This window comes from Chlorocebus sabaeus, chromosome 27 (assembly GCF_047675955.1).
Source record: "Chlorocebus sabaeus isolate Y175 chromosome 27, mChlSab1.0.hap1, whole genome shotgun sequence".
NCBI classification, from domain to species: Eukaryota; Metazoa; Chordata; class Mammalia; order Primates; family Cercopithecidae; genus Chlorocebus; species Chlorocebus sabaeus.
Window position 1 is genome coordinate 1,655,188 of NC_132930.1, and position 26,225 is coordinate 1,681,412.

General features: G+C 40.4%; 1 protein-coding gene across 11 annotated transcripts in view; it reads left to right on the top strand.

Annotated features, from left to right (window-relative positions):
- Window positions 1-26,225, top strand: part of FRYL (FRY like transcription coactivator) — a 283,769-nt gene that overhangs the window by 34,560 nt on the left and 222,984 nt on the right. For 7 of the 11 annotated variants that reach the window (XM_073012404.1, XM_073012413.1, XM_073012408.1 and 4 more), the window contains exon 2: window positions 24,340-24,527. The exons of 3 other annotated variants lie outside the window; for them this stretch is intronic. The gene's annotated coding sequence lies outside the window, so the exon portion shown is untranslated. Of the gene's footprint in view, window positions 1-20,764; window positions 20,895-24,339; window positions 24,528-26,225 lie in introns of those variants that run through there. One more of the 11 variants, XM_073012405.1, reaches the window with a different exon arrangement.

Sequence of the window (26,225 nt, forward strand, 5' to 3'; positions counted from 1 at the left end):
AAATTATCCAGGTGTGGTGGCACACGCCTATAATCCCAGCTACTTGGGGGGGCTGAGGCAGGAGAATCACTTGACCCCAGGAGGTAGAGGTTGCAGTGAGCCAAGATCGCACCATTGTACTCCAGCCTGGGCAACAAGAGCGAAACACTGTCTCAAATAAATAAATTAAATAAATAAATAAAACAAATCTCAGATTACCCTCCAAAAGGGTGGGACAAGTAAAATCATTCTTGGCAAATTGAAATTTCTGTAAAAATTGGTATTGTATGTAGTTTTAATGATTGGAATTTTTTTGGTGCTAGTGGTGGTACCTGAGAGCACTTTATTTTGTTCAGGCATGAATAATGCCTGAATTGAATTGTGCTAGTGCATGACTAATACTAAAAATGAATAGCAGTCCTGAGTTGGTCTGTTACAGTAGGGAATAACAGACAATATCAATCTGTTTTAAATACCATAAAGATGATATTCAGAGCTGTGAGGCTGGATAAGTTGGAGTATAGATAGAAAGGAGGTCCAGGGACTGCGTCCTGGGGTATCCAACATGATGAAGTTGGGAGAATAAGAACTAGCAATGAAGATTGAGAAGGACTGGCCAGTGGAGGAAAACTTAGGCAATGTGGTGTCCTGGATGCCAAATGAGGGGAACAGTTTCAAGGTCAACAGCATTTTATGTGCTGATTGGTTAAGTAAAATGAAGACTCTAAATTGTGTTAAGTACGACTTCATGCTAATAAAAATTAACATCAGACTTTAACAGGTACACAGGGTATAAAGTAAAAATTTCTTTCTCATTAAAAAAAAGACAACTTTTCAGAGTAGTTTCGGGTTCACTGCAAAATTGAGAGGAGGGTACAAAGAGTTCCTATTTCCTCCCTGCTCCCACACATGCATAGCTTCCATTGTCAACATACCCCTGCAGAGGGGTACATTTGCTACAATTGATGAAGCTATATTGATACATCATGGTTACCCAGAGTCCATAGTTTACATTATGTCTCACTCTTTGGTGTCATACACTCCATGGGTTTGGACAAACTTCTAATGACATGTATCCACTATTATAGTATACAGAGTAGCTTCATTGCCTTAAACATTCCCTGGGCTCCACCTGTTTATCCTTCATCCCCCCTGCAACTACTGAAGTTTTAATTCTCTCTGTAGTTTTACCATTTCCAGAATGTCATGGAGTTGAAATCATCCAGTCTGTTTTCAGGCTGACTTCTTTCACTTAGTAATATGCACTTAAGTTTCTTTCATGTTGTCTTCTTTCTTCTTTCTTCTTCTTTCCTCCTCCTTCTTCCCCTCCTCCTCCTCCTCCTCCTTCCCCTCCTCCTCCTCCTCCTCCTCCTCCTCCTCTTCTTCTTCTTCATTTTCAGACAGGGCCTTGCTCTGTCCGCCTGGGATGGAGTGTAGTGGTGCCATTTCGTTTCACTGCAACCTCCACCTCCTAGGCTCAGGTGATCCTCCTGCTTCCAAGTAGCTGGGACTACAGGCATGTCCCACAGTGCCTGGCTAATTTTTCTTTTTTCCTTTCCTTTCCCCTCCCCCCTCCCCTCCCCTCCCCCCTCCCCCTCCCCCTCCCCTCCCCCCCTCCCCCTCCCCCCTCCCCTCCCCCTCCCCTTCCCCCTCCCCCCTCCCCTCCCCTTCCCCCTCCCCTTCCCCCTCCCCTCCCCTCCCCTTCCCCCTCCCCTTCCCCCTCCCCTCCCCTCCCCTTCCCTCCCCTTCCCCCCTCCCCTTCCCCCTCCCCTCCCCTCCCCCTTCCCCCTCCCCTTCCCCTCCCCCTCCCCCTCCCCCTCCCCCCTCCCCCTTTCCCTCCCCTCCCTGTCTCCCCTCCCCTCCACCTCTCCTTCCCCTCCGGCTCCCCTCCCCTCCCCCCTCCCCTCCCCCTCCCCTTCCCTCCCCTCCCCTCCCCTTCCCTCCCCTTCCCTCCCCTCCCCCTCCCCTCCACCTCTCCCTCCCCTCCCCCTCTACCTCCCCTCCCTGTACCCCCTCCCCTCCCCCCTCCCCTTCCCTCCCCTCTCCTTTTTTTCTGAGATGGAATCTCTCTCTGCCGCCCAGGCTGGAGTGCAGTGGTGCCAGCTCTGCTGGCTGAAACTTCCACCTCCCGGGTTCAAGCAGTTCTCTTGCCTTAGCCTCCTGAGTAGCTGGGACTCCAGTTGTGTACCACCAAGCCCAGATAATTTTTTGTATTTTTAGTAGAGATGGGGTTTCACTGTATTAGCCAGGATGGTCTCGATCTCCTGACTTCGTGATCCACCTGCCCTCGGCCTCCCAAAGTGCTGGGATTACAGTCATGAGCCACCATGCTTGGTCATTTTTCTATTTTTTAAATAGAGAATGAATCTTCGCCGTGTTGCACAGGCTGGTCTCAAACTCCTGGGCTCAAGTGATCTGCCTACCTTAGCCTCCTAAAGTGCTGGGATTACAGGCGTGAGTCACTACGCCCGGCGTCCATGGCTTTTTATGGCATATTTCCTTTTAGTGTTAAATCATATTCCATAATCTGGATGTACCACAGCTTGCTTTTTTTTTTTTTTTTCATCAAATCTATTCACCGACAGAACAATGTCTTGTTTGCTTCCAAATTTTGGCAGTTATGAATAATACTGCTGTAAACATCCATATGTAGGCTTTTGTGTGGAAATATGTTTTCATCTCCTTTGAGTAAATAACGACGAGTAAGTGCTGGATGAGTTAAGAATATGTTTAGTTTTGTAAAAAACCACCAAACTGTCTTCCAAAGTGACTGTTTCATTTTGCATTCCCACCAGTTTCTCTTCTCTCACATCCTCACCAGCATTTGGTTTGTCATTGCTCTGGATTTTATCCATTCTACTAAGTGTGTAGTGGTATTTCATTGTGCTTTTAATTTGCATTTCCCTGATAGTGTATGATATGGAGTATTTCTTTGCATGTGTATTTGCCATCTGTTTATCTTTGGTGATGTGTCTGGCCCTTTAAAAAAAGCAGGTTGTGACCGGGCATGGTGGCTCACCCCTGTAATCCCAGCACTTTGGGAGGCCGAGACGGGCAGATCACATGAGGTCAGGAGTTTGAGACCAGCCTGGCTAACATGGTGAAACCCCGTCTCTACTGAAAATACAAAAATTAGCCAGGTGTGGTGGTGCACACCTGTAGCCCCAACTACTCAGGAGGCTGAGGCAGGAGAATCACTTAAACCCGGGAGGTGGAAGTTGCAGTGAGCAGAGATCGTGCTACTGCATTCCAGCCTGTGAGACAGAGCAAGACCCCATCTCAAAAAACAAAAAACAAAAAACAGATTGTGTTCTTATTGTTGAATTTTAAGAGTTCCTTACGTATTTTGGATGCTACTTTATCAGATGTAGGTTTTGCAAATATTTTCTCCCAGTCTGTGACTTGTCTTTTTAATCTCTTGATAGTGCCGTTCATAGAGCAGAAAATTTTAATGAAGTCTAGCTGTCTTAGTCTGTTTTAGTCTGTTTTTTATTGCTTCTAACAGATTACCTGAAACTGGGCAATTTATAAAGAAAAGGAATATGTTTCTCAGTTGTAGAGGCTGAGAAGTTCAAGGTTGAGGGACCACATCTTATGAGGACCTTGTTGCTAGTGGGGACTCTCTAAAGAGTCCCGACGTGGTGCAGGGTATCACATGACTGAGTGTTCATCTGTCATTTAGAAGTGTGTTGTTTAATCTCCAAGTATTTTGGGACTTTCTACCTGTCTATCTGTTACTGATGTTTAGTTTAATTCCACTGTGGTCTGAGAGCAGATATTGTATATTTGTATTCTTTTAATTTTGTTTTATGGCCCAGAATGTGTTCTATCTTGGTGACTGTTCCATGTGAGTTTGAGAAGAATGTGTAAACTGCTGTTGTTGAATTAGTCTATAGATGTTAGTTATATTCATTTGATTAATGGTGTTGTTGAGTTCAGCTATGTCCTTACTGATATTCTGCCTGCTTCTGATTCTGATCTGTTTGCTTCTTTTTTTTTTTTTTTTTTTTTTTGAGACGGAGTCTCGCTCTGTCGCCCAGACTGGAGTGCAGTGGCCGGATCTCGGCTCACTGCAAGCTCCGCCTCCCGGGTTTACGCCATTCTCCTGCCTCAGCCTCCCGAGTAGCTGGGACTACAGACGCTCGCCACCTCGCCCGGCTATTTTTTTATATTTTTTACTAGAGACGGGGTTTCACCGGGTTAGCCAGGATGGTCTTGATCTCCTGACCTCGTGATCCGCCTGTCTCGGCCTCCCAAAGTGCTGGGATTACAGGCTTGAGCCACCGTGCCTGGCTTGATCTGTTTGCTTGTGATAGAGGAATGTTGACGTCTACAACTCTAATAGTGGATTCATCTATTTTTCCATGTAATTCTATCAGTTTTTCACTCACAAATTTTGATGCTCTGTTAGGCATGCACGCACATTAAGTATTGTTATGTCTTTTTGGATAATTGACCATTTATCATTATGTAATGCTAATCTTTATCTTTGAGAACTTTCCTTGCTCTGAAGTCTGCTGTGTCTAAAATTAATATAGCTACTCCCACTTTCTTTTGCTTAGTGTTAGCATGGCATCTCTTTCTTCATCCATTTACTTGTAATCTATATGTGTCTTTATATTTAAAGTGGGTTTCTTGTAGACAACATAGTTACGTCTTGTTTTTTTATCCACTCTGACAATTTTTCTTTTCTTTTTTTTTTTTTAATTATACTTTTTAAGTTCTAGGGTGCATGTGCACAACGTGCAGGTTTGTTACATATGTATACTTGTGCCATGTTGGTGTGCTGCACCCATCAGCTCATCAGCACCCATCAACTTGTCATTTATATCAGGTATAACTCCCAATGCCATCCCTTCCCCCTCCTCCCTTCCCATAATAGGCCCTGGTGTGTAATGTTCCCCTTCCAGAGTCCAAGTGATCTCATTATTCAATTCCCACCTATGAGTGAGAACATGCGGTGTTTGGTTTTCTGTTCTTGTGATGGTTTGCTGAGAATGATGGTTTCCAGCTGCATCCATGTCCCTACAAAGGACACGAACTCATCCATTTTTATGTCTGCATAGTATTCCATGGTGTATATGTGCCACATTTTCTTAATCCAGTCTGTCACTGATGGACATTTGGGTTGATTCCAAGTCTTTGCTATTGTGAATAGTGCCGCAGTAAACATTCGTGTGCATGTGTCTTTGTAGTAGCGTGATTTATAATCCTTTGGGTATATACCCAGTAATGGGATGGCTGGGTCATATGGTATTTCTAGTTCTAGATCCTTGAGGAATCGCCATACTGTTTTCCACAATGGTTGAATCAGTTTATAATCCCACCAACAGTGTCAAAGTGTTCCTATTTCTCCACATCCTCTCCAGCACCTGTTGTTTCCTGACTTTTTAATGATTGCCATTCTAACTGGCGTGAGATGGTATCTCATTGTGATTTTGATTTGCATTTCTCTGATGGCCAGTGATGATGAGCATTTTTTCCTGTGTCTGTTGGCTGTATGAATGTCTTCTTTTGAGAAATGTCTGTTCATATCCTGTGCCCACTTTTTGATGGGGTTGTTTGTTTTTTTCTCAGAAATTTGTTTGAGTTCTTTGTAGGTTCTGGATATTAGCCATTTGTCAGATGAGTAGATTGCAAAAATTTTCTCCCATTCTGTAGGTTGCCTATTCACTCTGATGGTAGTTTGTTTTGCTGTGCAGAAGCTCTTTAGTTTAATTAGATCCCATTTGTCAATTTTGGCTTTTGTTGCCATTGCTTTTGGTGTTTTAGACATGAAGTCCTTGCCCATGCCTATGTCCTGAATGGTACCACCTAGGTTTTCTTCTAGGGTTTTTATGGTTTTAGGTCTAACATTTAAGTCTCTAATCCATCTTGAATTAATTTTCGTATAAAGAGTAAGGAAAGGATCCAGTTTCAGCTTTCTATTTACGGCTAGCCAATTTTCCCAGCACCATATATTAAATAGGGAATCCTTTCCCCATTTCTTGTTTTTGTCAAGTTTGTCAAAGATACTCCAATCAATAGAAAAAGAGGGAATCCTCCCTAACTCATTTTATGAGGCCAACATCATCCTGATACCAAAGCCTGGCAGAGACACAACAAAAAAAGAGAATTTTAGACCAATATCCCTGATGAACATTGATGCAAAAATCCTCAATAAAATACTGGCAAACCGAATCCAGCAGCACATCAAAAAGCTTATCCACCAAGATCAAGTGGGCTTCATCCCTGAGATGCAAGGCTGGTTCAGCATACGAAAATCAATAAACATAATCCAGCATATAAACAGAACCAAAAACAAAAACCACATGATTATCTCAATAGATGCAGAAAAGGCCTTTGACAAAATTCAACAGCCCTTCATGCTAAAAACTCTCAATAAATTCGGTATTGATGGAACATATCTCAAAATAATAAGAGCTATTTATGACAAACCCACAGCCAATATCATACTGAATGGGCAAAAACTGGAAAAATTCCCTTTGAAAACTGGCACGAGACAGGGATGCCCTCTCTCACCACTCCTATTCAACATAGTGTTGGAAGTTCTGGCTAGGGCAATCAGGCAAGAGAGAGAAATCAAGGGTATTCAGTTAGGAAAAGAAGAAGTCAAATTGTCCCTCTTTGCAGATGACATGATTGTATATTTAGAAAACCCCCTTATCTCGGCCCAAAATCTCCTTAAGCTGATAAGCAACTTCAGTAAAGTCTCAGGATACAAAATTAATGTGCAAAAATCACAAGCATTCTTATACACCAGTAACAGACAAACAGAGAGCCAAATCATGGATGAACTTTCATTCACAATAGCTTCAAAGAGAATAAAATACCTAGGAATCCAACATACAGGGGAGGTAAAGGACCTCTTCAAGGAGAACTACAAACCACTGCTCAGTGAAATAAAAGAGGACACAAACAAATGGAAGAACATACCATGCTCATGGATAGGAAGAATCAATATCGTGAAAATGGCCATACTGCCCAAGGTAGTTTGTAGATTCAATGCCATTCCCATCAAGCTACCAATGACTTTCTTCACAGAACTGGAAAAAACTGCTTTAAAGTTCATATGGAACCAAAAAAGAGCCCACATTTCCAAGACAATCCTAAGCCAAAAGAACAAAGCTGGAGGCATCACGCTACCTGACTTCAAACTATACTGCAAGGCTACAGTAACCAAAACACCATGGTACTGGTACCAAAACAGAGATATAGACCAATGGAACAGAACAGAGCCCTCAGAAATAATACCACACATCTACAGCCATCTGATCTTTGACAAACTTGACAATGTTTCTTTTAATCAGTGCATTTAGACCATTGATATTTAGAGTGATTATTGATGTAGTTCGTTTAATATCTACAATATTTGTTGTTCTTTTCTATTTGTTGCCCTTGTTCTTTGTTCCTATTTATGTCTTCTACTCTTTTTATGCCTTTTGTGGTACTAGTTGAGGATTTTATATGATTCCATTTTCTTTCCTTTTTTGATATATGAATTATATTTCTTTGTTGCTTTTTTAAGTGGTTGCTGAGAGTTTGCAATGTACATTTAGTGGTACAGTATTATTTCTAAGTTGTTAGTGGTATAGTGTTACTTTTAAGTGGTTGCTCGAAAGCTTGCAGTATATATCAGTAGCGTGAGTACCTTATTATAGCGAAATAATCCTGATTCCTCCCTCCTCTCCTTTGTATCATTGCTGATACATGTCACTTCTACATAAGCATGTACATATATATGTGTATATATGTACACACATATGTATGCATATATAATTTAATACATTGTTGCTCTTGCTATTTTGAACAACTGTTTCCTGGTAAGTTAATTAGGAGTAAGAAAAAGAAAAGTTTTTATTTACTTTCACTTGTTCCTTCTCCAGGGTTTTTCCTTGAGGATCTGAGTTTCTGAGCTATGTAATTTTCCTTTTCCTTTTTTTATTTTTTATTTTTAAAGAACTACTTTTAACATTTCTTTCAAGGCAGGTCCACCAGCAACACATTCTGTCAATTTTTGTTTCTATGAGGAAGTTTTTATTTCTTTTTTACTTTTGAAGGATAATTTCACAGGATACAGAAATCTAGGCTGGTGGGTTTTTTTTTTCCCTCATTTTTAAATTTTTTATTTTTCTTGAGATGGAGTCTCACTCTGTCACACAGACTAGAGTGCAGTGGCATGATCTTGGCTCACTGCAATCTCCACCTCCCAATTACAAGCGATTCTTCTTCCTTAGCCTTCCGAGTGGCTGGGATTACAGGCGCCCACCACCAAGCCCAGCTAATTTTTGTGTTTTTAGTAGAGACGGGGTTTCACCATGTTGGCCAGATGGTCTCGAAACTCCTGACCTCAAGTGATCTGCCCGCCTCGGCCTCCCAAAGTGCTGGGATTACAGGTGTGAGCCACCACATCCAGCCTTTTCTCATTACTTCAAATATTTCATTCCACTTTCTTCTTACTTTCTTCTTCTTCTTTCCTCCTCCTCCTCCTCCTCCTCCTCCTCCTCCTCCTGCTCCTCCTCCTTCCTCTTCCTCCTTCCTCCTCCTTCCTCCTCCTTCCTCCTTCTTCCTCCTTCTTATTCTTATTCTTATTCTTATTCTTATTCTTATTCTGGGTTACATGTACAGAACTTGCAGTTTTGTTACATAGGTACACGTGCCATGGGGGTTTGCTGGATACATCAACCTGTCACCTACCTTAGGTATTTTTCCTCATGTTATCCCTCCCCTAGCCCCCAACCCCCCACAGGCTCCAGTGTGTGATGTTCCCCTCCCTGCGTCCATGTGTTCTCATTGTTCAGCTCCTACTTATGAGTGAGAACATGTGATGTTTGATTTTCTGATCTTTTGATAATTTGCTGAGAATGATGGTTTCCAGCTTCATCCATGTGCCTGCAAAGGACATGAACTCATCCTTTTCTATGGCTGCATAGTATTCCATCGTGTATATGTGCCACATTTTCTTTATCCAGTCTATCATTGATGGACATTTGGGTTGATTCCAAGTCTTTGCTCTTGTGAATAGTGCTGCAGTAAACATAGGTGTGCATGTGTCTTTATTGTAGAATGATTTATAATCCTTTGGTTATATGCCCAGTAATGGGATTGCTGGGTCAAATGGTATTTCTAATTCTAGATCCTTGAGGAATCGCCACTCTGTCTTCCACAATGGTTGAGCTAATTTATACTCCCACCAACAGTGTAAAAGCGTTCCTGTTTTTCCACAACCTCTCCAGCATCTCTCGTTTCCTGACTTTTTAATAATTGCCATTCTAACTGGCATGAGATGGTGTCTCATTGTGGTTTTGATTTGCATTTCTCTAGTGACCTGTGATGATGAGTGTTTTTTCAAATGTCTGTTGGCTGCATAAGTGTCATCTTTTGAGAAGTGTCTGTTCATATCCTTTGCCTATTTTTTGATGGGGTCGTTTGCTTTTTTTCTTGTAAATTTGTTTAAGGTCTTTGTAGATTCTGGATATTAGTTCTTTGTCAGATGGATAGATTGCAAAAATTTCCTCCTATTCTGTAGGTTGCCTGTTTACTCTGATGATAGTTTCTTTGGCTGTGCAAAAGCTCTTTAGTTTGATTAGATCATAGTTGTCAATTTTGGCATTTGTTGCCATTGTTTTTGGAGTTTTAGACATGAAATCTGTGCCCATGCCTATGTCCTGACTGGTGTTGCCCAGGTTTTCTTCTAGGATTTTTTTGGTCCTAGGTCTTATGTTTAAGTCTTTGATCCATCTTGAGTTGATTTTTGCATAAGGTGTAAGGAAGGGGCCCAGTTTCAGTTTTCTACATATGGCTAGCCAGTTTTCCCAACACTATTTATTAAAAAGGGAATCTTTTCCCCATTGCTTGTGTGTGTCAGGTTTGTCAAAGATCAGATGGTGGTAGATGTGTGGTGTTACTTCTGAGGCCTCTGTTCTGTTCCATTGGTCTATATATCTGTTTTGGTACCAAAACCATGCTGTTTTGGTTACTCTAGCCTTGTAGTAAAGTTTGAAGTCAGGTAGCCTGATGCCTCCAGCTTTGCTCTTCTTGCGCAGGATTGTCTTGGCTTTGCAGGCTCTTTTTGGTGTCATCTGAAGTTTAAAGTAGTTTTTTCCAATTCTGTGAAGAAAGTCTGTGGTAGCTTGATGGGGATAGCATTGAATCTATAAATTACTTTGGGCAGTAAGGACATTTTCATGATATTGATTCTTCCTATTCATGAGCATGGAATGTTTTTCCATTTGTTTGTGTCTTCTCTTATTTCCTGTTATTATTGTGTGGGAGTCTTAAGTCTCTTGATAGGTCTCTAAGAACTTGCATTTTGAATCTGAGTGCTGCTGTATTGGGTGCATATATATTTAGGATACTTAGCTCTTCTTGTTGAATTGATCCCTTTGCCATTATGTAATGGCCTTCTTTGTCTCTTTTGATCTTTGTTGATTTAAAGTTTGTTTTATCAGAGATGTGGGTCTTCTGAATACAGCACACCAATGAGTCTTGACTCTTTATCCAATTTGCCAGTCTGAGTCTTTTCACTGGGGCATTTAGCCCATTTACATTTAAGGTTAATATTGTTATGTGTGAATTTGATCCTGTCATTATGATGCTAGTTGGTTATTTGGCCCGTTAATTGATGCAGTTTCTTCATAGCATCGTTGGTCTTTACAATTTGGCATGTTTTTGCAGTGTCTGGTATTTAGTGTTTAGTGATGCCTTCAAGGAGCTCTTCTAAGTCAGGCCTGGTGGTGACAGCATCTCTCAGCATTTGCTTGTCTGTAAAGGATTTTATTTATCCTTCACTTATGAAAATTAGTTTGGCTGGATATGAAATTCTGGGTTGAAAATTCTTTTCTTTAAGGATGTTGATTGAACCCCACTCTCTTCTGGCTTGTAGAGTTTCTGCAGAGAGATCTGCTGTTATTCTGATGGGCTTTCCTTTGTGGGTAACTCAACCTTTCTCTCTGGCTGCCCTTAACATTTTTTCCTTCGTTTCAACCTTGATAAATCTGACAATTATGTGTCTTGGGTTGATCTTTTAGAGGAGTATCTTTGTGGTGTTCTCTCTATTTCCTGAATTTGAATGTTGGCCTGCCTTGCTACATTGGAGAAGTTCTCCTGGATATTATCCTGAAGAGTGTTTTCTAACTTGGTTCCATTCTTCCCATCACTTTCAGGTATACCAATCAAACGTGGATTTGGTCTTTTCACATAGTCACATATTTTCTTGGAGGTTTTGTTCGTTTCTTTTCACTCTTTTTTTCTCTAATCTTGTCTTCTCACTTTATTTCTTTAATTTGATCTTCATTCATTGATATCTTTTCTTCTACTTGATTGACTCGGCTATTGAAGTTATTGTGTATGCTTCATGAAGTTCTCATACTGTGGTTTTCAGCTCCATCAGGTCATTTAAGCTCTTCTCTACACTGATTTTTCTAGTTAGCCATTCGTCTAAGCTTTTTTCAGAGTTTTTAACTTCCTTGCGATGGGTTAGAACATGCTCAGAGGAGTTTGTTATTACTGACCTTCTGAAGCCTACCTCTGTCAATTCATCAAACTCATTCTCTGTCCAGTTTTGTTCCCTTGGTGGCGAGGAATTGTGTTCCTTTGGATGAGAAGAGGCATTCTGGTTTTTGGAATTTTCAGCCTTTCTGCTGTGGCTTCTCTCCATCTTTGTGTTTTTATCTACCTTTGGTCTTTGATGTTGGTGACCTACAGATGGGGTTTTGGTGTGGATGTCCTTTTTGTTGATATTGATGCTCTTCTTTTCTTTTTATTAGTTTTCCTTCTAATAGGCCTCTCAGCTGCAGGTCTGTTAGAGTTTGCTGGAGGTCCACTCCAGACCCTGTTTGCCTGGGTATCACCAGTGGAGGTTGCAGAACAGCAAATATTGCTGCCTGATCCTTCCTCTAGAAGCTTCATCCCAGAGAGGCACCCGCCTGTATGAGGTGTCTGTCGGTCCCTACTGAGAGGTGTCTTCTAGTCAGGCTACACGAGGGTCAGGGACCCATTTGAGGAGGCAGTCTGTCCGTTATCAGAGCTTGAACACTGTGCTGGGAGAACCACTGCTCTCTTCAGAGCTGTCAGACAGGGATGTTTAAGTCTGGAGAAGCTGTCTGCTGCCTTTTATTCAGATATGGTCTGTCCCCAGATGTGGAATTTAGAGAGGCAGTAGGCTTTGCTGAGCTGTGGTGGGCTCCACCCAGTTCGAGCTTCCCTGCTGCTTTGTTTACACTGTGAACATAGAACCGCCTACTTAAGTGTCAGCAGTGGCAGATGCCCCTCCCTTCACCAAGCTCCAGTGTCCCAGGTAGATCTCAGACTGCTGTGCTAGCAGCAATCAAGACTCCATGGACATGGGATCTGCTGAGCCAGGCATGGGAGGGAATCACCTGGTCTGCATGGGAAAAGTGCAGTATTTGGGCAAGAGTGTACTGCTCCTCCAGGTACAGTCACTCATAGCTTCTCTTGGCTAGGAAAGGGAAATTCCCTGACCGCTTGCACTTCCTAGTTGAGGCGACAAGCTGCCCTGCTTCGGCTCGCCCTCCCTGGGCTGCACCCACTGTCCAACCAGTCCCAGTGAGAGGTACCAGGTACCTCAGATGGAAATGTAGAAATCACTTGTCTTCTGCTTTTATCTCGCTAGGAGCTGCAGACCGGAGCTGTTCCTATTCGGCCATCTTGGAAGCGACCCCCTCTTCTTACTTTCATGGTTTCTGGGGAAAAATTCTGGGGATGTAAATCTTATCTTTGTTCTTCTATAGGTATGGTGTTTTAATCTTCTGGCTTCTTTCAGGATTTTGTCTTTATCTTAGATTTGCTGTAGTTGAATATGATTTGGCATATCTAAGTGTAGGTATTTTGTTGGCTTTTTTTGTTTTTATCAGCATTTATCGTGCTTGGTGTTCTCTTAGCTTCCTGGATATCTGGTTTGATATCTGACATTAATTTGGGGGAAATTCTCAGTCATTATTATTTTAAGTATTTCTTCTGTTCCTTTCCTTTCCTTCTGGTACTCCCTTTTCACACATGTTACACTCTTTGTAATTGTCCCACAATTCTTGAGTTTTGTGTTTTGTCCTCTTTTTTTTCCCCACTCTTTTTACTCTTTGCTTTCCATTTTTTGAGGTTATTATTGAGATATCCTCAATCTCAGATATATATATATATTTGGCTTTGTCATCTGCTTTATTGATTAGAGCTCTTAGCTTAGCATATTAACCAGAGTTGTTTTCAGTTCTTGATCTGATAATTCCAATGTCCTGCCATATCTGAGTCAGGTTCTGATGTTTGCTCTGTCTTTTCAAACCATGTTATTTGCCTTTTAGTATGCCTTGTAATTTTTTCTTTGTAGCTGGACATGATGTGCTGTGTAAAAGGAACTGTTTAATGTAGGGTTTTATAATGTGGTGGTAAGGTGTGGAGGAAGGGGAAATCTTCTGTAGTCCTATGGTTAGATCTCAGTCTTTTAGTGAGGCTGTGCCTCTAGATTATCAGCTTCACAAATGCTTTTCAGTACGCTTACTCCCTTAGGTGGGACAGTATAGTTAGAGTAGACTAGAGTTGGGTATTTCCTGTCTTCCACATGGAAGGCTAGAACTGGCTAGAGTTAGGTATTTCTTTTCCTCCACATGGAAGGCTAAAGCTGACTGGGATTAGGTATTTCCCTACCCCCAAGTTAAAACCTCAGCAGGTTAGTCTCTGGCTTGATAGTTTTTCCTGTGGGCAAGCCTTGTTAAAAACATAATGTTGTGGTGTATTTCAAAATGGTTGTTTTTCCTCTCTCTCTCTGTTGGAAGTAGGGGGAGATTTTTCTGATATTCACTGTGAGAACTTAGGTCTCGCTCCTGGAGGTCAAAGTAAGAAAAAGTGCGATAGGCCCCTTCTGACTGGGTTCCCTGGAGTTTTTGACTCTCAGACTTTCTTACATTGATCCTCCAACCATTTGTCAATTACAGGTCAGGTTTTTCTTCCCTGGCACTGGTTCCCTCAACCCTTCTGCTCATGGGTTGGTAAGTTGTGATTCTCTGTATCCTTCTGTATGTCCCTCCAATTTTGGGGGCAGTGGTTTCCCTTGGGACCTCTTTTCTTTCAAGGAGCTAAGATGAATTGTTGATTTTTTTTTCAATTTGTTCAGGTTTTTACTTATTTTGGAGTGATGACTTCCAAGCTTCTTTCAGGTCAGATCAGAAACCAGAATTCTCTTCTTCCCATTTTTTTTTTTTTTTAGTTACTATACAGTATTCTTTTCTGGAGGCAAATGGTATTATAAGTTTTAGTGCATCCTTGCAGAGGTAGCCTACTATTTAAACATTTTTAAACATTGAGATGAGATTACTGATTCCAAAGGCACATTCCACTAAGAAACCTTTGTTTGTTTAGTTATAATCCATTTCTCGTTATTGATGTCATAGTTATATGTTTTTCTGTCCATCTCTCAAACTACTAGCCCCTGTCAGATTTTCTTGATTTGCTGAATTTTGATAATTTTATTGGAATTTTCAAATAACTAACATATTAGTCAAGGTAGGTTAGCTTATGCTGCAATAAGAAAATAATCATCCAATTATCAGTCGCTTAAAACACAAAGATTATTATTTCTCACATGTATCAAGTTTGTACCTTTCAGGGAAAGTTGTCTTTCCTGTAAAGGCACACATTGCACTTCTATATGAAAAAATGAGTCATCGATTACTGAGACAGCAGTAGAGAGAGGTTCACAGCCAAACAATTAAATGCATCTGTGGAAGTTTTTTGTTTGTTTGTTTGTTTGTTTTTGGAGATGGATTCTTGCTATGTCACCCAGACTGGAGTGTAGTGGCATGATCTCGGCTCACTGCAACCTCTGCCTCCTGGGTTCAAGCGATTCTTATGCCTCAGCCTCCCTAGTAGCTGGGATTACAGGCACACGCCACCATGCCTGGCTAATTTTTGTATTTTTAGTAGAGACAGGGTTTCACCATGTTGGCCAGGTAGTCTCAAACTCCTGACCTCAAGTGATCCACCCGCCTTTGCCTCCCAAAGTGCTGGGATTACAGGCATGAGCCACCGCGCCCAGCCGCATCTGTGGAAGTTTATAGGTCACTTCTACTCACATTTCATTGCCCAACAAAAGTCACATGACTGTGTCTAACTTCAAGAGGGAAAAAGAAAGTAAAATTCTTCATTGAGCCCAGAAGGAGAGGGGAAAATGGATAGTGTTGTTAATGGCCTCTGTATCTTGATCTTTCTGATTACTTGCTTTGTGTTTTCTTGAAAGTGTCTTATCATCTCTAACGCTGATTGCAGGTGCTGTTTTGGTAAGCCTGACCACCTCACCACCTACCGCCACAAAAAGAACTTCTATCTTAGAAAAGCAAGTAGTTTTGCCTTTCACATCTTTGTTAAGAATTTCAAGGTCATTATCTCTGAAATTCTGAGAATTTCACCAGTCTTCTGTCTTTGACAATTCATGTCGTAAGATTGGTGATTTTTTTTCCTATATAGTAGTTTCCCCTTATCCTCAGTGGATGTGTTCCAAGATCCCAGTGGAAGCCTGAAACCTCAGATAGTGCCAGATCCTATATATACTGCATTTTTTTCCCTATACATACATACCTCTGATAAAGTTTAATTCCTAAATTAGGTGCAATAAGAGATTAACAACAATAATTAATAAAATAAAACAATTATAACAATATGCCAGCATCACTACTCTTGTGCTTTGGGACAGTTGTTAAGTAAAATAAAGGTTACTTGAACACAAGCACTGTGATACTGTGACAGTGGATCTGATAACTGAGACTGCTTCTAAGTGACTAATAGGTGGGTAGCATAGACAGTGTGGATGTGGACACACTGGACAAAGGGATAATTCATGTCCTGGGCGGGCAGGATGGAGCAGGACAGCGTGACATTTCATCATGCTACTAAGAATGATGTGCTATTTAAAACTTTTGAATTGTTTATTTCTGAAATTTTCTATTTAATGTTTTCAGACTGAGGTTAACTGAAACCTTGAAAAGTGAAACCCGGATAAAGGGGTAAGGCTGTACACTTTATTTAGTGTTGATAAATAGCACAGGCTGTATCACAGCTTGACACGAGATTGTATTCTGTCTTTCTCTTGGAGGCTAGATGGAGTCTGTTGAAGATTGCAGTCGGTATTTAATGCAGAGAATTTGATGGAGGGGAGCGATTAAGTGTGGGCCATTTTCTTCTGTGCCTCACCTTTGTGGAGTAGACTGGCAGGCAGGCTCTTAGAGTATAGCACAGCAGATATGGCTGATGTAAGGGCAGATTGATTCTCTTTTCTCTTACCTCAAAATACCTTTGTGAAAATTCAAACGTTTCAGGTGAGGGGTGAGACTCCTTTCTAATTTCTAATGATGCTTGAATTTTTTCTTTCATATTGATATAATCATCTTGAGGGATAATGGAAAAGGGAACTAAGTCAAATGTGTATTCTTAGGTTTTCATCTGAATATTGCTTCTACTTTTAAGCTTGTTTGGATAAAGTTTGATTCCAGTATTTAACAGGAATAAAAACAGTTTCAAATCTGTTATTTTTTTGAGACATTAGGTTCCATCTCAACATGGATGTAAAATAAGATATTCAAATGTATTGGATTTATGTGCTGAAGGCAACAAGTTTCCCTCCCTTTCCCTATTATTCTACACTACTCTAAGGTCCTCTAAAGGCAGCACGATGGAAATTTATGAAGTTGTTAATATGCATTTTATTGAATAAATTGAAAATATGCATATTGGTATTTTTCTTTGATGCATGTCATTTGTTATCATGGGCATCGTTTGTTTAATCAAAAAATGTTTATTGAGATGACGTTGGGGATTATAAATATCCACAAGACAGCTCCCCCCTCCAACTCCTGGAGCTTGTTTTTTAGTCAGGTAGACAAACAGTAAACAAATAATGGATGATAAACTCTATGATGAGAAATTAAGTTTACTTAGAGAGTGATGGTGTCTGTTATTTTAGATAGGGTATGTGGGAAGTCCTCTTTGGGGGGTAGTATTTGCAATGATCTGAATGAAGCGAGGGAGCAGCCATGCCCAGGGGAAAAGCTTTCCAGGCAGGAGGGTTAGCAACTGCACAGGCCCAATGTGGAAATAAACTAGTGTGGCTGGAATAGGGGAAAGGAAAAGTCAGAGATATTTGACCATGGACTTTTTCCCCTGTATTTTATGTAAAACTAGTGGAGGACTTTGAGCATTGGTGGAATGAATACATTTATATTCTATTTATTTTTAAATTTAAATTTAAATTTCAATTTATGTTTTGAGATGGGGTCTTGCTCTGTCTCCCAGGCTGGATTACAGTGGCAGGATCATGGCTCACTAAAGTCTTGACCTCCTGGGCTCAAGCAACCCTCCTGTTTCAGCCTCCCAAGTAGCTAGGATTACAGGTGTGTGCCACCATGCCCACCTAATTTTTGTTGTTATTATTATTATTATTATTATTTGTAGAGTTGGGGTCTTGCTATTATGCCTGGGCTGGTCTCAAACTCCTGGGCTCAAACAATCCTTCTGCCTTGGCCTTCCAAAGTATTGCAGTTACAGGTGTGAGCTACCATGCCTGGCTATTTATATTTTTAAAAGATCATTCTGGTTACTATGTGGAGAAATGGGAAATGAGGAGATGCAGGAGTATCATCAGCTAAGAGTCTCCTTGAATTGTTTGGGCAGAGATAATGGTGGTTCTGTCTAGAGTGGCAGCAGTGGATTTGGAGAGAAGTGGTCTGAGTTAGGATATGGGGTATTTTGAAAATCGGGTTGACAGAACTTGTTGGTTTAGATGTGGGGGTGTGAAGGAAAGAAAGGAAATACATGTGACTGTTAGGTTTTTGGCATTAGCAACTAAAATAAGGATAGCATTATTTAGTAAGGAGTTTAGTAAGGAGCAAGGCTGGAAGCAGGCAAAGATTTTGGTATATTAAGAGTTAAGGCTGGGAACAGTGGCTCATGACTGTAATCCCACACTCTGGGAGGCTGAGCTGGGTGGATTGCTTGAGGCCAGGTGTTCGAGACCAGCCTGGGCAACATGGTGAGACTCCGACTCTACTGAAAATACAAAAATTAGCTAGGCATGGTGCCATATGCCTTTAGTTGCAGCTACTCAGGAGGCTAAGGTGGGAGGATTGCTTGAGCCCAGGAGGTTGAGGCTGCAGTGAGCTGTGATCACACCACTGCACTCCAGCCTGGGTGACAAAGCAAGATCCTGTCTCAAAAACAAAGCAAAACAAAAAAACCAGTTAGGTTTGAGGTCCTTTAGATGTCCAGGAGGATATTTGAGTTTGCTGATGGCATGATCTCTTAGGAGGAGAGAAAAGATGTGAGATTTTTATCGCCTTGAAACTGATATTCTCAGTTTAAAAAGGTAATATTAAGTGATAATTGGTGTAAGCTGGAAGTATTTTCTACTCCACTGTCCTCAGTGAGCCATTATAGTTTTCTTTTATTTTTCTCCTTTTGGCTTACTTAGTCGTATTGTGTATCATGATGATTTTTTTCTTTCACATTTCTGGTAAATGGTGATTATTAGGAAGTTGAACCAATTGTGTATAAAATATGTAAAAGACATTTAACAGGGAATGTGCTTCCCAAGGCCCATTGTTTACCACATAAAGGAAACCACTGACTTTTTGTTACATCAGTGAAGATAACATTATTTTGCGAACACAGTACTCCTTTTATGACTAACATTTTTTGTACTGTGATCAGAAGAAATTATGAAAACAATAAGTTAATGGGAAATGTAGACATGTTACAAGTGAGGATTTATTCAGTGAAAGCCCTTGGAAATCCTGATTTCTCATCATAACATTTCACATTTCTCTAATTGTAGAGGTCGTTGCTATTAGTATAAATTGTGGAAAAATATAACTTGAGAAAGTAATATGTATTCAGTCATTAATTTCTTGGGTTTTAATAAAACGTTTTAACAAATGTTAACAGAAAATGTAGCAATGCATGGTAGTGGGAATATTCACTTTTATTCTGAAGCAGAGGAAGGAAGTCTGTATTTTGGTAAATATAGTTACTGTTCTAGTGAGCATATATTTACGGTGTAAGTAGACTATCACAACTTAGTATCTGCTTCCCATGTTAATTCATACTTAGTAGTAAAGTCCTCAGGGGCACTACCCTTGATCTTAGCCAGAAGGCAGAGAACAATTCCTTGGGTAAAGTTTGATGAAAAACAACAAAAATTCATAGACGACAAGGATATAATAATAGAATCTGGGCTCACTGGAGACCAAGGAATTTTATCTTCTACCCTTTACCCAACTTCCCACTCCAAAAACCGGAACAAAAACCCATCAAATTGGATCTTTGGCCATAAAAAAGCCTCCCCATTTCTGAGCATCTAAGAAACGTACATGTGGGCTGGGTGTAGTGGCTCACACCTGTAATCCCAGCATTTTGGGAGGCTGAGGTGGGTGGATCACCTGAGGTCAGGAGTTCAAGACCAGCCTGGCCAACATGGTGAAACCTCATCTCTACTAAAACACATAAATTAGCCGGGTGTGGTGGCGGGTGCTTGTAATCCCAGCTACTCGAGAGGCTGAGACAGAGAATTGCTTGAACCAGGGAGGCAGGAGTTGCAGTGAGCTGTGATCATGCCACAGCACTCCAGCCTGGGTGACAGAGTGACACTCCGTCTCAAGTGTACATGTGGAGGCAAGAATCTTAGAACAGCTAGAGATGATAAGATGTTCAAGTTTTAAGCTGTGTATATCATAGACACAATTTTGTTGTAAAAATGTGACCCTTCCACTAGTATAATGACCTCAACCTTTTATTTTTTTAATTTATTTTATTTCTTATAGAGATGGGGTCTTCCTGTGTTGCCAAGCTGGTCTCAAACTCTTGGGCTCAAGTGATCCTCCTGCTTTGGCCTCCCAAAGTACTGGGATTACAGGTGTGAGCCACCATATCCAGCCAGTCTCAACCATTTAAAAAAAAAAAATCTGCATATAGTGTGCACGTGTGGCACATTTCCCTTATGACATTACTTGTTTTGTACTTCCCCATTCCTGCCCCTCCACTCTCTACCTCTCTGATTCTGAGCTGGTTAGAGGATACAGTGGCCATAGGTGCTTACGTTCTAGTTAGGGAGAAAGGCAATAAGGAATTAAATAAGTATATAAAACCAAGCATATGTTAGTGATGAGTTCTATAATGAAAACAAAATGGAAATAGGATAGTGACATGGGAGGCCTGCTTGCTATTGTGTGTTCTTCTGAACCTTTTTCTCATTTGTCAGTTGGGAATGATAATCATCTACCTCCTTAGAGTTGTTTGGACTTAATTAAGTTCTGTGTGAAATGCACCTAGCAGAGTAACTGGCAACATACCTAATTATCAAGTACATGCTATTTTCCCTTTCCCTTTCTTTCTGTAATTTGAATCTTCCAAATCTGTGGTGTAGTGCCATAGAATCTACCTTAGCTAGAGTATGTTTAAACTATGTCCCTATGTGATTTTGGAGTTCTTACGGAAACAGTAAATAACGACATAGATGACTCTTGAGGACATCACACTTAGTGAAATAAGCCAGTTACAAAAGAACAAATATTGTATGATTTTACTTAGGCTGATAGAGACAGAAAGTAGAATGGTGACTATCAGACTGTGACAGAGAGAATGGGGTTGACCATAATGGCTATAGAGTTGCACTTTTGTAAGATGAAAAGAGTTCTGGAGATGGATGGTGGTTATGGTTGCCCAACAGTGTGCATGTATTTATTGTACACTTTTTTCATTTTAATTTAATTAATTAATTTATTTTATTTTTTGAGATGGAGTCTTGCTCTGTTGCCCAGGCCTGGAGTGAAGTGGCATGATCTCGGCTTACTGCAACCTCCACCTCCCAGGTTCAAGCAGTTCTCCTGCCTCAGCTACTCCCTGAGTAGCTGGGAATACAGGTGCGTGCCACCACACCTGTCTAAGTTTTTGTATTTTTAGTAGAGATGGGGTTCTGTCATGTTGGTCGGGCTGGTCTTGAACTTCTGACCTCTTGATCTCCCCCCCCTCGGCCTCCCAAAGTGCTGGGATTACAGGTGTGAGCCACCGTGCCCAGCCTTAATGTACATTTTAAAATGGTTAAGATGGTAAATTATATGTGTGCTACTGCTTCTTGTTTTCTTTTTTTGAGACAGAGTCTCGCTTTGTCACCAGGCTGGAGTGCAGTGACACAATCTCGGCTCACTCCAATTTCCGCCTCCTGGGTTCAAGCAATTCTCCTGTCTCAGCCTCCTGAGTAGCTGGGATTACAGGTACACACTACCACACCCAGCTAATTTTTGTATTTTTAGTAGGGATGGGGTTTCACCTTGTTGGCCAGGATGGTCTCGATCTCCTGACCTCGTGATCTGCCCACCTTGGCCTCCTGGGTGGGATTACAGGCGTGAGCCACCACACCCGGCCTTTAGTGCAATTTTTAATAAAGTAAGTGATAAAATTATTACCTTGCTCCACTCTTCCCATTTTGGTAGATATCAGTGAATCAAGTTGTTCCTGACGAAATCATGAAATAGAGAGTGGTTGTTTTTGCATCATAAATCTATGTGAGAGTTCCAAAAAATGAAAATGTTGTTAGGAATTTTTATCATCTTGACTTCCAGAGGTGTCAAACCTTAAACTGTTGATTGGTGAGCAAAGAGCATAGTGTGGCTGGAAAAGATATTTCTATTGTTTTGTTTTGTCAATTTATAGTATATTTATTGGGCACTTAATTGTCTTTAGCGAACAAGAGTAATAACATTTGTTGAGTATTATCTACCAGCAATTATTCTAAGTTTATGCTTAACAATACTTGATACTAATAATGGTTTGTCATCTTTATATAGCAGCCTTGAAGGTGTTATTCTCATTTTGTAGTTGAGAAATCTGAGGCTCTGAGTGCTGACTGACTTTCTACTTTAAAAATGATTTTAGAGGAATTTCAATACATAGAAATGAAGGGAGGGCCTTCCAGATGGAATAAAGCATGCGTTAGATCTGTGTGATCTGTGTGTAGGAAGGCATGGGATATATTTGCACAGAGCAAAGAGTTCATTCTGACTGAAGTCTGGATAACATTCGGGAGATGGGCTGGCAATTTAGTCTCTTCCATTAGAATCTTGATGAGGTTAATGAATTCCTGAACAATTTTCTGTAGGCATTGGGAGAACCATTGAATTACCAAGCCTGGGGTAATCAGAGTTATGCGCTAGGAAGCAATATCTGAGGTGCATTGGAGTAGTGAGAGAGGGGAGGCCAAAGATCGGTTAGAGTGACCACTTGGAATTCTTTTGCAGTCATTAGGAAGTAGTTGGCGTCAGAGTGCAAATGGCTGGTAGTTGAGGAGTAAGTTGAGAGGTGAGAAGGAAGAAGCACAAATGTAAGTGGAAGTGAAGTAGAAGGGAGGAGTCTATGGAGCATGAGTGTAAGTAACACTTTTTTTGTGTAATGGTCACCTTGGGGGAGCATAATGGTCACCTGAATATGTAGGTCAGATGTAGGATTAGCTTTGAAAAGGGAGGATTCTGAGAGATACTTGAAAAAAAAAATGCCTTCACACATAGAGTCTATGAGCACAAGAAGGAGGGACTTTAACAGTCTTGAATTTGAAGGGTTGACGTTGGGCAACCTTTTTCAGTTTAGCAGATGAAGATATCTGTAGAGAGTATGGGACTGTAGTGGGCCTGGAGACTTGAAGAGTAGACAAGTTTCAACCTCTGTAAGAGATAATTCAAATTTAATAGGGTCAATTTTCACACTTTAGAGTGTGACGTGGAATAATAGTAGTGTACTTACGTTCGTCTTTTATACAAATAACGTATAGAGTAGAAGCTCTCTTAAACAATATTGGCTATATAATATACCTGCAGTTGGGTTGGCTGAATAGAATATTGTTTAAAATGAGAAAGAAAGATACATTCCTTAAATATTTTATAAGTGTATGAATGCTTATATTTCACCAGTCTTGTGATGCATAGCCAAGACATTTTCTTTAAAATGTTTTTAAAGTGGCTTCCCTTAATTAAATTACACGACCTAATGTTTAGCAACAAAACTTTTTATTTTTGCACTCATTTTTGATGTAATATGCAACTAAACTATGTAATTATAGTAAATACAACAGACATAGCTGATTTTAGAATAAACACAATTTACTCTAGGATACTACTGTGTTATTGGGAGAAAAATGAGGTGGTGTACCAAAGAGGACTCCCCTTTCCCCTACAAGGAAATTGAAGCTCAGAACTTGTTACTTGACTATGGTTTTAGGATTGCCAATAATCTGGTTTTATCACTGAATTCAATGCTTTTCTCATTATATGGAGTTATAAGGTGAAATAGAATAATATGTCAGATATTGGTTAGTAGTTAGGAAGTTATAGACTGTAGTTTTTTAAAAGTAGCAGCTTTATTGAGATATAATTCACATGCTATTGAAGTCACCAATTTAAAGTGTGCAATTTAAGGCTATGCGTGGTAGCTCATGCCTGAAATCCCAGTACTTTGGAAGGTGAGGGAGGAGGAACACTTGAGACCAGGAAATAGAGACTGGTCTGGGCAACACAGCAAGACCCTATCTCTACAAAAAATTAAAAAATTAGTCGGACATGGTGGCATGCTCCTGTCCTTCTAGGTACTCTGGAGGCTGAGGCAGGAGGATTGGTTGAACACAGGAGTTTGAGGCTACAGCGAGCTATAATTGCACCACTGCACTCCAGCCTAGGTGACAGAGTCAAACCTGTTTTCAAATAAATAAAGTGTACAATTAGAGCCTTTTTTATATTCATAGAATTGTGCAACCATTACTATAATAGACTTTTAGAACATTTTCATCACCCTCTGAAAGAAACCCTCTACCCATTAACAGTCACACCTATCTTTTGTCTCCTGGCCCTAGGCAACCACTTACCTGTTTTCTCTTTGTTAGATTTGTCTATTATGAACATTTCATATAAATGGAATCATATAATATGTGGCCTTTTGTGAGTGGCTTCTTTCAGTTAGCATAATGTTTTTAAGATCATCCACGTCGTAGCATGTGTCAGTACTTTATTCCTTTTTGTGGCAGGGTAATATTCCATTGTGGAATACCACATTTTATTTATCCATTCATCAATTGATGACATTTAGGTTGTTTCTGCCTTTTGACCATTACAAATAATGCTACTATGAACATTTGTATGCGTATTTTTGTGTGGGTATGTTTTCATTTCTCTGGGATATATACCTGAGTGTGAATTGCTGGGTCATGTTTAACCTTTGAGGAACTTGCAGACTTTTGATTAGTGATATATGGAAGCTGCTAAAATGTTAAGATGTTGTAAGCATGGCTGTTACTAATAACCAACCATATTTCCTATTTTTCAGTCTTCCAGCCTAGAACATTCCATATTCTATTTCACACACGGTGACTCACTCACTACTGCTTTGCACCAGTGTGCCCACTTGAGTGCCTGTAAAGTACAAGCTCCAGATTGAAAAAGCTTCTAGATGGATCCTTTCCAAACTTGGTGTCTTTTCTACAAACTCTGTGCCTCAACAACCATTTCTAAGTGGTAAGGACATGTATAGTTCCTCTTTTCTAGGCCTTCTGTCCTTTTTTATATATGAGTTAATACCTGCACTTTTTGTATTTTTTCTAAATCAAATATAAAAGTAGCAAAAACATCAGATTTTTTGAGACCTGAAAACGTTTTTTACGTATTACATTCTGTGCACAGAACATGCATGTTTATAAAGAATATAAACACATGTGAACAACTTTATGCCTGTGTACTTTATGTGCCTTATTTGTACTCTGTAGTCCCTTATTGTAAGGCTGAGATAATTTATCTTGTTACTGTCTTACCTATTTAGGGATTTTGAGCCCATTTGTTGAAGAATATCCTCCTACTTCCTGGCAATTGTAAATTATGTATACATTCATGGAGATGATAAGAGAGGTGTGCAATGCCAACTCTTCTTTTTATAGCATAGCACTATGTGTGCCTTTTCATATTCTGACTTTTTTTTGGAAGCTTAGATGTCAGTTAGCCAACAAGTTTTCTAGACAACTCTGAGATTTACTCAGAACACATAGGGTTGGTTGGTGAGGGGAGAGTAAAATTGAGCAGAAATGGAAGACCTTTAAAAGAAAATGATTGAAATAGACTCATTTTGAGCCAGTCAACCAATGCCTACTGTTTAAGAATGAAAATATATAATGACATTTAGCATAATAAAGAAGTAAGTTACCAAATGGAAACTGTGGTATTAGATAAAGATGAAAGGCAGGTAGATAGAGTGAAAATTGGGGTACATTTTAGCTCTAGTTCTAATCATTAATTGCTTAGTTTTCTTGAATGCCGGTTAATTAGCCTTGGTAGACCCAGTTTTCTCATCTGAATTGAGTGAATTAGACTAAATGATTTATAAGGATTTTTGATGCTTTCATAATCCCAACACTTTATGAACTATAATGAACAAATTGATAGATTTTTGGTTTTTTTTGAGGTTATGCTTTCTTCCCTAACCTATCTGATAGAGACACTTTAGGTCTATTTTTGTTGAATTGTGGGGCAAGAATAAGGTCTCCACTGTCAGAACACTTTTCAGTTCATCTTTCTGTTTTGAAGTTGGTGTCTTTCATTCTCTTTCTTTGCCCATTTTTATCCTTTTCTCCTACTGACCTCAAGGACTTTCCTTCATTTCACTCAGGCAATCTCTTTCTGTCCACTCCTGTGTCATATTAGTGGCTCTCATTATGCTTCCTTAACGTGTCTAGCATCCATTATTTTCACGTTAGCAATTTTCCAGGGTCACTACATCTTAGATCAGTGATTCTAATTCTGGGACCCTTTATAAAAACACAGATACCTTTTGAAGCTAAGTGTGATGGCTCATGCCTGTGTTCCCAGTGCTTTGGGAGACCCAGGTGGGATGATGACCTGAGGCCAGGAGTTTTGAGACCAGCCTGGGCAACATAGCAAGACCCCATCTCTACAGAAAATTTAAAAATCAACCAAGTGTGATTGTTACACACCTTTAGTCCCAGATACTTGGGAGGCTAAGGTGGGAGGATTGCTCGAGCCCAAGAGGTTGAGGTTGCAGTAAGCTATGATTGCGTCACTGCATTCCAGCCAGGGTGACAGAGCAAGACCCTGTCTCTTAAAAAGAAATACAGGCTGGGCGTGGTGGCTCATGCCTGTAATCCCAGCACTTTGGGAGGCCGAGGCAGGCTGATCATGAGGTCAGGAAATCGAGATCATCTTGGC